The sequence below is a fragment of the Hetaerina americana genome, unplaced genomic scaffold (genome assembly GCF_022747635.1).
Source record: "Hetaerina americana unplaced genomic scaffold, ioHetAmer1.1.p SCAF_5, whole genome shotgun sequence".
NCBI classification, from domain to species: Eukaryota; Metazoa; Arthropoda; class Insecta; order Odonata; family Calopterygidae; genus Hetaerina; species Hetaerina americana.
Window position 1 is genome coordinate 87,193,179 of NW_027287095.1, and position 11,790 is coordinate 87,204,968.

At 40.4% G+C, this 11,790-nt stretch overlaps 1 protein-coding gene across 1 annotated transcript in view; it reads right to left on the reverse strand.

The window, feature by feature from the left end:
- LOC139693767 (uncharacterized) overlaps positions 1-11,790 on the reverse strand; it is a 425,657-nt gene that overhangs the window by 189,003 nt on the left and 224,864 nt on the right. The window lies entirely within an intron of this gene.

Here is an 11,790-nt window from a genome sequence, read left to right on the forward strand (position 1 = left end):
ATAACTGCTGCTGAACCTTTTTGTTTTAGCGATGCACTCGCTATGATTTGAACTCCCCATCCAGCCTTCTGGCGATGCTAACTTATGTAAATGCCACTTTAGAAGACAAGAGTACTGTATACAGGGCTGTGTGGGATATTTCTTTTCCTCCCATCCATCCATATTTGTCCATCTTTGTAGAATATCGTCATGGTGACAAATGTCAAGGAAATCCGATGCGTTGGGTACGTGATAAGTGCTTTGGATTTTAAATGAGACCTTTGGGCATTAGCGTTCGGGGGGCTTTGAAAATTTCTGATGATGACTGCAAATTTAGAGTGAAAGGAAAGACTGCCTGCCACAGGTAACACATCGAGAATCGCTGATGTCCTTCGTATCATCAAAAATATCAGTATCGCCGGCCTCGGTGGCGGAGGGGTAACGTCCTCGTCTGCCAACCTAAGGGTCGCGGGTTCGGTTCCCGTTAGTTAGTTGGTTTTTCTCCACCTAGAGTACTTGTTGTCACTGCTAATAGTCCGATGTAAAGGTCAAAAAAGGCTGTTTCCGAATTGAGGCTAAATAAATAAATTATATGCTGATCAAATATGCTGTGCTAAGTTACAGAGGTCCCCGAGCGGAATGAAAATTAATGTAAACACATTGATTTAAGAGATGGGGTGCGACTCAATGTAATCAAGCCAAAGGCTGTGAGACAATCGAGAAAGAGAAATGAAGGTACATACAACGTTAAAATAGAAAAGCAATAACTAGAGAGGGTAATATAGTTTATGCATTAAGGAAGTGTCTTGGACCGAGAGAGCCAAAGGAATAAGGAGGTGAGAGGAATAAATGCTGTTGGGACAGGTGCCTTCACAAGGAGGAGGGAACTGATGAGAGGGACGTTGAGTAAGGATGTTAAGAAAATACTCGTCAAAACATTTATATGGAGCCTAGCTATGTGAGGCGCGGAAACGTGGCCATTGAAGGAGGAGGATAGACGTAGACTGGAATAGATTGAGTATGGAAAAGGATTGATTCGGTGAAATGGAAAGAAAGGAAAACAATGGAAGATGTGCTGTGTACGGTGAGAGTAGAAATCATAAGGAGACAGGAAAAATCGATGAAGGGCGTATTGATCGGCAGTAGGATGTTGAAGATTGTAATAGAGGGGAGAACGTTTGGCATACGAGGAGGGGGCGGAAAAAGAATAGGGATGTTAGACGAGAAGAAGAGAGGAAGGTAGTATGCGGAATTGAATAAGGGTTTAACACATTTTGGGGTGACAGGGTGTGTCTTCTTATGTGAAGCTATGAGAGGTAGTAATGTCAAGTTCGTTCGAAACCCACCCCTAAACGGTAGAATACCAATAATAATAGGCCATTTAATGTTTGCACATGGATTACCGTGACATGGAATGTTGTCAAAGCACTTTTGTTCTGTTGACCTCGTGCATGCAGAATATGATAATAATTATAAGCAAATTATGTGCAACCAAAAATCATTTATATTGCACATGGAATGCATTGCTGCATCTAATGTAATCATTCTCGTGATACAAACAAACAAACATCTAATATAATCCTTCTCGTGATATAAACAACGATTATTGATGCTCGAAATATCCGTTCCTTAAAATATCCATGCTCCTTATTCAAACAACATGGAAATAGTTTAGACATATTATCATATTGCATAGCCCTTTATGGCATGGTAAAAACTTCAGATTCTGTCACATCGATTATATCTTCCATATCGATTTATCGTCTGAAATTATCGACCCAATAGGTATTGACTCGTTGGAAGCAGGTATCTTCATTGGTGTTGCCGAAAATGTATCATTATCCCCTTCATAAAATAGATTGAGTGAATCAAATGAAAGAGGTCAAGTGAAAACAGATTTGAAACGTAATTTTTGCCACGGAAGTCAAGGGATCAAAATGACTGTATCCGACCACGCCAGTAGAAGGAAAAAGTATTTTTAATTGTTTCAATCTATTTAGACTATCATGTGACATTATCAAATTTAACCTTTAGTTTATTGCCCCCTATGTTACTATCAACTCGTCTCTAATGCGAAGAGAAATACAAGGTGCGGCGAATTCCAAAGAAACTGCGGGAGATGCCGCAACAGTAACTTTTAACGGAGTCATCCGCTAATGTGCATTTCAATGCAACAATTTCAGAGTGTAAAAATCATTCGCCTTGACTGGGATCCCAGTCAAGGCGAATGATTTTTACACTCTGAAATTGTTGCATTGACAAGGTGCGGCGCTTAAATCCGGACAAACATCCGTTTCCTCGAATGAGATTTCCTCGCCGGGTTAGCGAAACCTTCCCCACACTTCTCCGAAGCATTATAATTAGCGAAAATATCATAAAGAGTTGATATGGGGTACCACCGGAAGAATCGAACTATTTCGAAATATAACGCATAGCGCGAACACTCACGAAAATAACGGCCCTTCGATTGTCCTCCGCACTTGTACGTTACATCTCGGCCATTTTGAGGCCATTACTGTTTACTAGATGCCTATAGCTTTCAAAAAGGCCAATCGTGACCTCGAGTAAAACTACGATATGGCGGGAAATTCAAATTGAAATTTGTCCGGATTTAAGCGCCACACCCATATGTTACGCTTAGATACCGTAGAGAGTCCATGTACCTGTAGTTATCATATTTTATACATTTTCAAATTTAAATTTATGTTTTCACTACAAAATTGTGAAAAACGTAATTTTTGAGGTTGAATGCCTGATGAGTAATCACCCCCTGCCACACGCCCTAGCAGTGGCCTGCAAGTCACCATACAGTGGTAGAAAATTATCCGTATAAACTTCTTTCGTAAGAAACCGATTTTGGAATGGTTCTGACCGGTATTTAACTATGGTGCACAGCCTTCTTCTTCTTCTTTGACTTGGGAGAATCTTCAGGAGACTGAATTTGGTTACCCTGACGAAGTCGCTCCTAGACAAAAGGACGATTTCAGGGCACTCATTATCGGGACTTTCCCGTTCGAACTGAAGGATAGCTCGCTTTCTTCAAACTTTGCTGATGATTACCCGTTTCTCGAATGTCTGATAACTCGACAAGAGTTGATTCCGTTCCTATCGTTACATATCGCACGAAATAATCCTCGATGGACTAAATATACGTCCTGGAGTAGTAACGGTGGGAAAAGTAACGCCAATTCGCAATCGAAGAGATCACACACAAATAAAAAAGAAGGTTAAGCAAATGTTGATTTTTTGAGTCTCCATCCAACCACTTTCTCTCACCCCGGGGCCAATCAATCACTGTCGGATCACCCCCGTCTCTTCCCCCCCCCCTCCCTAATCTGACTCGAACAGTCATCACCGTCCGTTACAGTCCCGCTCAATCGATGGGCTTTAAAGTCATGCGCCGTCAACTGAGAGCTGTCCGCGGCTTCCAGAGGGGAGGCAGGAAATGGATCTTGGCGCTCGGAATCCCCAGAATGAGGTAAGGTCAAAAGGGGGATTCCGAGCCCCTTGGGGGAAAAGGGGGGAGGGAACGCACGCGGTGAAATCGAGTTGGTTCGAGTACGTGTAAAAATAATGAACAAGGAATGAACAGCACAGATTAGTTTTAGAAACTCCATCTCCTTCCAACCACTCCTTCACGGTCCTTGAACTTGCTAACCGACCTGAAAATTTGCCAATCACTGCTTTAACTACCCCAGCTGTGGCGGTCACCTTCCCGAGTGATGCGCATACTCTTTCTTCCATAAAATGATTGATGTGCGACGGACTAGTCTCTCTCTCCCTCTTTCCGGCCTCGATGGCCGGAACACTACGAATTGATTTGGCTCAAATTACGGATAGAATTGACACTGTTTTCACCGTTACTTGGTCGAATTTCTCCGTTGTATGGATGATGCAGAAATTGCATATCAAAATTTGAAATTAATTACCGAGTAGAAGGACAGAAATTCCACAATTTGTATGCGAGGGCTTTCAAGAAAGGAATTGACGTTTCGGCCTAGCTTGGCGGTGGGTAGAGCTAGATAGCCAAGATCTCGGCGTCCAAACGTCCCTACACTCAGTACGTATCCTGCTAGTAGTAGCGTGCAGACTGTAGTTCTTCCACTTTGCTCACTGCAAACTGTTAAAATGTGCGCTGCATTAGAATATCCCGCGAGTTGTGAAGGACGATTTGTGATTTGATGTTTTTACTGACAAAAAAACCACAAACCAATTGAAATTCTTTTGGAAACTTTGTAAAGTGTACAAAGACGGAATAATAATGAGTGAAGGTGGAGTGAGGCAGTGGTGCATTCTCAGTTTAAAAATGTCCGCATCAATGTTCACGACGAGGACACCACAGTGGTCGGCCGAACCTTGTGGCAGATGAACTAACGATGAAAATGAACGAAAATATTCTTGAAAATCGACAATTCTAGAAAATTTTTTGTATCATTACGATAAATGTCACAATTTGAATGGCTACCACGCAGGAAAATAGTTTTAAAATGTGCTTTTAATTATGTGTAATAAAAATTTGTCCAATTACTAGGTTCATGTTTTATTTCAAAACGTAATTTACTTTCTGGACAGTCTTTGTATATCGACGACCATGGTTACGTCACTATGCAGCATAATTAGGTGAAAATACAACGTCAGCCAAGGTACGTATAAGTACAAGGGTGAGAGTGGAGATCTTTCAATTCATTACCCACCCCTTCTTCCTCAAGTGTATACATCCTCGTACATACCTTGGCTGACGTTCACCTGATGATGCCATGCAGTGATGAAATCATGGTCATCAATAAAGATTACTTGCGGGAATGCTGTGTTTAGTGTGACGGTGGCAGTGTTTCAAATATCTATACTATAGTAAGAAATGTTTTCTTGATCACGTTTTGTTTTCGAACTTCTCCTTCTATCCCTCGTCTCTCTCTCTCTCTCTCTGTGGGGGGGAGGCCTTACCCCGTCCTTCGCCTACAAGCGGACTGTCACATTCCCTACCCGTATCCATGGGAGCCGAGACCATGAGTTGCACATCCATTTGACAGTAGAATTTTGCCTTCTTGCTTTTCAACTCTGCATTATCTGTCTTGTGATGGTGGAGGTTTGTCGAATAAATGGCTGCGGTTAATTTTGATTCCCTATTTTTTGCATGACAAATAAGTAATTTATTGCGTGAATTAACCCATGTTTTGAGTTAAGCCTTACTCCAGAACGTATGCAAATTTGGACGCTATTTAATAGTTTCTTACTAAATATTTTTCCCTCTTCTCTTCCTCTCCCATATCATTCTTTATCACTTACCCTTCCCACCTGGGACCTGCACCCACACCTTTTTGGTGAATTGCAGGGTAATCATGTCCATGTCAAGTTCGTTACGCGGATACCGTACGATTTATAAACATTCCGTAACTACCTATGATTTGTACCGCTTCCATATTCCTCCTTTTCTACTCCCTAAAAAACTCTTCCGACGTTTATAATCCATTTGTTGGATAATATTTGTCCATAACCACTTTGTAGTTTATTTAAATAATTAATGAGGCAAAACCTACACATTTTAATGAACTTTAAACTTATATAAATAGAGTTAATATATTTGCACATAAATTTAGGAAATGATAAATAATTTTATAAATTTCATTCACACGAATTCAATTAAAATACGAGTAGTATTCATGAACAATATTAAATATTGACGCATGAAATTAAGTACATCTACATCTACATAATACCCCGCAAGCCGCCACAAGGGCGTGTGGCGGGGGGTGGGGAAGTACAAGGGGATAGGGAAGGGAAGTGATCCTTTCTGAATTCGGTACGGTTGCGGTCAACTCTCCAACGGTCCAACGTGTCCTCCAACTGAATAAAAATTCGATCCGATCTGCCCTTTCCTCTTGTATCCTCCGACCATGAAACTGTGACCCTGATGCCCCCCCCCAGGGACACTCCACTCACGCATGGTGCCCAGAAAGGGTTTAACTAGTGGACGGAAGGAGGGTGCGACGCGGTGTGCTATCGACGGGGCGCTCGACCTCACCCCGTGGGGCATCTAACGAGAGAACGCCCTGATTTCGGACCACAATGGATGAGGCAAAGGTCACCGTCAAGTAATTAACGCCACAGTCCACCGCACAAGACAGGATTGTGATGGACCCAGGGAATAACCGCTAATATACTATACTTATAATTCCCGCCTAAAAACGAATTTAAATGTCCCAAAACATCCATATATCTACGCTCTAAGCGATCGCTCGGGTATTTGGCAGGGGTTGATTTAACACGAGACATGCAGAATCTAAATTAATTTAACCTTAATTTTTAGTCACAAAAAATACTTTAAACACTTCAAATAATGTGAAGAATGATAAATACAAGAACCAATGAATACGGTATCATAGCTTGAAAAACCTCTCCATGGTTACATAAACATCTCCATAATTCCCCGCCAGCTAAGGCAAGGGCGTGTGGCGGGGGGTGTTAGGTCACCACCCGTGAAAGAGAATAAAACCTCATGCAAAACCGACATATTCATGCACACCTACACCCACAGAGACGTATATATTCATGCGAAAACCGTTTTAACTTTCACGCATGCAAACACATAAAGTTATTTACTAACATACGCATGCACCTTAGAATATAGTAAACATTTATACAATAACGTGCAAATTAGAATTGGGAAGCAAGTGTGGGGAAATTCCACTACCGCATAGGCCATGCAACTGATTGGATGTGAAACGAGCTCCTGGACCGAAGGACAAAAAAAAAGTTGGATGAAATAATTACAACATACTGGACAAGGTTTTAACCTCTAGCGCGGTTGGACACAGCTATTGTAAATCTTTTTCATTTTTGGAAAAATTGGATTTAAAAAATCTTAAATCTATCAGTCCGATACTTAATTTCTCTAATTTTAATAACGTGATCTCTTCTACCCTAGTGCAATGGATATATCACCAGCATAATCGCTAAAGAGACTAATTTATATAATAGAAAGATAAAACTATTACTTCTAATAATCTAGATGCGCTTTTGAGTTTCTCATAACAACGTTTACAAATCCGATTCCTTCCTCCACGCTGCATGCGATCCAATTCGGTCAATCAATCACTCTACATGAGAATCCAAAATACTAGCTACGTATTCTAAATTAAGCCTTATCAGCGATAGATAATATTGCTCTTTAACCTTTACATCACACTTCCTCAATAATCATCAAATTAATCCTAATTTTTTGTTATGTTGCCAATAAACTACCCGTATACGTATGTTTCATCCAGGAGAGGTCATTGGTGAGGGTAACTCATAAGTATTTAATCGAAACTATACATGAATTTTGACAAATATTACAACTTGCGAGAATCCCATATACTTGCTGCATGCTCTAAATGAACTCTAACATTTGAAAGGTAGGATTGTTCTTTATCCGCCAAACCATATTTCCTGGAAACTCTTCTAAAAATCCAAATTTTTAATAGCATTTTCATTGACCCTCTGGTAGTTTTACTAGGGAGAGTTGAGCCTTGAGTAAAACGCTGCAACAAATTAGCATTTAAATCTGAATATCTTCTCCAATTACGTCCATATCGTCTAACAATTTTTTATTCCCTCTCCACATCGCTTGCCCAACATTCTCTCCAATGAACGCCGCGATCTGCAACATTCTTTCACCTAACGCAATATTCGCTTCGTCCAACGTTCCTGCATTCTCCGACTTTTTCCAACAACTTTATCGCTTTTCCCCAAGACCATGTCTACACAAACCTTCCTTGTTTGTTTTTCTTCACGCCCAGTTCATATTTTTACATTTATTTCCACAGTAAAATAGCCTCAAGTTTACCCTTATCTTCTGCACTGAGCCACAAAGTAGCATAGACGTACGACGTACGTAGGTGTCAATTTCCATTTTCGGCAAACAGTGAAAACAAGGACAGCAGGAACTAACGTAACTGGCACCGTACGCACAGCTCGACGATCCGCCAAGCACAGACTGGGGGAATAGGCGCTCATTTTTTTATCGCTATGCATCACAGCCATCAAAATTTCTTTCTCTATTTTAATGCTCCCTTCGACCATATGTCCCAAGAGGAATTATTAATGGATGACGGAAATAGTATTTTTAAATAAATTTTATTTTGTATTTTAGTATCCTGCAAGTCACCACTAGGTTGTGAGGCAGGAGGCCAATACACACTAGACAAATGTTGAGCAGAATATTTTTAACCCTACCGCGGTCGGACAATTTTATTATGATCCTGTTGGTGGAAAAATGACATTTTAAATCTATCTGTTCTACACTTAATCTCTCTAAATTTATTAACAAGACCTCGCCTACCGCAGTACGATGGGGGTAATATTACATTTTCATCATCAATGCTAAAGAAACAACCTTCCCATTTATGCAAGAGCTTCAATCTGTAATTTAATCTTCGCTCCGTGAGTGATTCCCAGCCTAGCTATTATAATATTTTGGATACGCTACTAAGTTTATCATAACAAAGTTTTGCAAATGTAGCTCCTTTATGCAGCAAGCGATCCGATTCGGCAATCAAAACAACTTCGTGAGGATCGTATATACTGACAGCATATTCTAAATTAACTCTAACCAGCGAAAGATAACATCTCTCTTTAACCTTTTCATTACATTTACTCAGCACTCTTGATAAATCTTAATTTTTTGCTAGTTTGTCCACACACACTATTCCTCGTATGCATTTCACCCAGGAGAGGTCGTGAGTGAGGGTAACGTCCAAGTATTTAATCAAGTCCACACATTCCATTTCGACGATTCCGATGCAGTAGGCGTTCGGGTGGGATTTGCTCTTTTTTCGAAAATTCATCGAAGAAGTCATTTCGACAGGTGACTTGCAAAACAGGCATCTCAAATGTTGTCTTTTCGAAACAAAATGACAGTGATCTCGGAAAAGAATGCCAACAGTAACGTCATCCCTCCAAACTTCATGCGTGGACCGTGATAAATCAGACGCCGATGTACACGACTTCGTCCTTCGTAAGGTTTGATTTCAACGTTCTTAATTACTCACGTTACTCGCGTTACCTTAAAACCATTAGGACCGGTTACTCATGAGTCACCAGCCTGGCACCAAACACAAACTCACCTGGAAAGAGAAGAGAAAACAAATGAAAATGAGGACATTTTGGAGATGAGACCTTATCAACAGAAATACGATCTAAATAAACGGACGCTCGTGCAGTCATCTCAAACACATAAACACAAAATACATCGGAAATGACCAAAAGGTCTGGAATGATGGTCCCAAAAAACACCATGACAACTTAGACATGGCATGGCAACTCTTATAATTCGCATCCTTGAAATCCAAAGTGCAATCATTTGCCTTTACCTCAAATTGCTGAATAGCTCACGCAGAAAAGAGTAGGAGACTCATGTAAATAGGAAGTAATACAACGTAACCTCGGTAAGGAATTGGAAAAAGATCTGGAAAATCCACCCGATCAATCAAAATTTACAGCGAGAATGTGCAAAGCGTGACGGGCATGCTGGAGGAATTAGTTTGGGACCATATTTTGATTCTCGAAGAGAGCAGACAGCACCAGGCGCGGTTATGCAATGTCTAGTTTAATTCAATCGTTAGTCAATAAACGCCAACATAACGGATAAGTTAGTGAACGTCAACTGAACTTGGAGGTTATCGAAAAATCGGATTTATAAACAAATGAGATTACTCCTTAGTGAATTTAAACATTGTAACCAAAGTAACATCATCTGTCAGTTATTGAAGAGTTTAACGATCGGTTTTGAACTTAACTAGCGGCCATAAAGCTGAGTTTAAGCCTTAATCGGAGTTTGAAATTAACCCTCAGTTACAACGAGATGCCTTAAAATCCTGGCCTAAGACTTCAAGAAAGTTTATGGGAATCTGAGTCTTCTTGCGACACAGAGAGAATCATTATGGCACCAAATTACAACGGTAGAATTGACCTCTGTGACATCGATGTCTATTTCGGAATAACCAGATATACATGACTTTTTTCTGAAGTTATTTCACCAATGAGAATCTACAGAAGGAATAATATTACATTTTTTTAACTTAATTATGCTCATACATTCCATGTTCTTTACTCAAACAGTCCTCAGTAAAATATGCAGATAATGTACTTTAGGATAGTAAACTGTGCGAGGTACGTTCGATTTCTAAGGTCAAAAGATTTTTTACCTTAGAATTAGGATTACACAATAATAGGGGAGAGAGAGAATAGCACACGCGAACATTTTATTAATACTAGAACAGATGGCAGCACCGTGCGGCGCACATAGTTCGTAAAGCTGCCGCAAGAGTGAATAATAAGTGTTTTCAATACTAAAACTGGCGTAGTCTAGCATACAAGGAAGATGATCTTTCTTCACTCGTGTCTCGTCAAGTAAAGTGAGAGATAAAGATGCGAACGATGGTGTTATGGATAAGGAAAATGCATGTTTACTGTTACGTAAAAGATATGAGAAAGCCGAGCATCAGGTGCCCTGCGCGGCTTGCACTCGTTTCATTTTTTTCAACAAACCTAGCGTATTTTCTCTGAAACTTATACACTAAATCTTCAATTTGCGTTCACTCTCATTGGATCCCAATTACTTCCCGCGTATTTTAAATGTGGCCTCATTAAAGTGAAGTGACACATCTCTCATACTTTCTCATTGCATTTTCTTACAACTCGTCTTTTGAAACCAAGCTTCTTAAACGCTAATCAGCATATTCTTCTGATGTGTGTGACACACAAAAAGTGTGATGTCATTGTAACACACAAAGCTTGTCACCTGTTCTGACATCTAATTTATTTTATACAATTAATGTATTTTATTTCCTTGAATAATAACTCGGAGGCATAAATGACGTACTGTAGGTATACGGAAGGCAAACGGCAGCGCAAAAAAATCCAACCGCGGAGGAAATTAACGTCCCCTCTCGAGGGACGGCAAGATTGCAAATAAAGAATCAGGAAGGGAAAGCACATGCACGGATTGGGGCCTTATCATATGGAACAGATACAAGGGGGTTTTTGGAGGAGTGGAACAGTGTAGGTGCCTTAGAAACCTGGAGCAGGTGGCGGATGCTGAAAATGAATTGGATTCACTAAATGAGGAAAGAGTAGAGAAGGAGAAGTAAGGCTCAAACGGAGCAGCGTAAGGTGGAGAAGGAGAAAATGGGCGCATGGGCACCCTTTAAGACGCTTGTTATGGTTTTCTCGAGTCCACGTTGGATGGGCTATTAGAAGGAAGGTCCCTCGACGAAGAGATCAGAGGAAAAGCACGTGTCAACCAAATAAGGAGTGATTTCAATGTCTTCTGTCCCCTGGGAGTTAGTCTTCCTCCACTATTTGCCCCCCTCCCCCACACCCGACCGTTTGATTGCGCACATCAATGCTATAATTATTTGAAATTAAAAGAAGAATGAATAAATTTACATTCCATCTTTAATTGCCTTTACGTTTCGCTGGGGAAGGGGGAGGAAGTGTGCAACTGAGCAAACATTTTGTTTCCCTTCGTATTGGTTCAAGCTGAAGCCTCCACCGGGTTTCCCTCCATTCCGAAATCTTTTAATCATTACATACGTTCAACTTTGCACGCGACGGCATAGCTAGAAGAATGGGATTTTCTCATTTTAGATCATAAACGCCATTAAATCAATAAGGAACTCATTCACCAACCTTTTGTTGATCCTCCTATACCCGATCAAGAACCATAACCTTCATTTATTAATTATTATCGACAGTAATTATATTGTAACATTATTCACCGATGCTCAATGATTGTAGCTAGACTAGCATTTTTATAATCATTAAATCAAA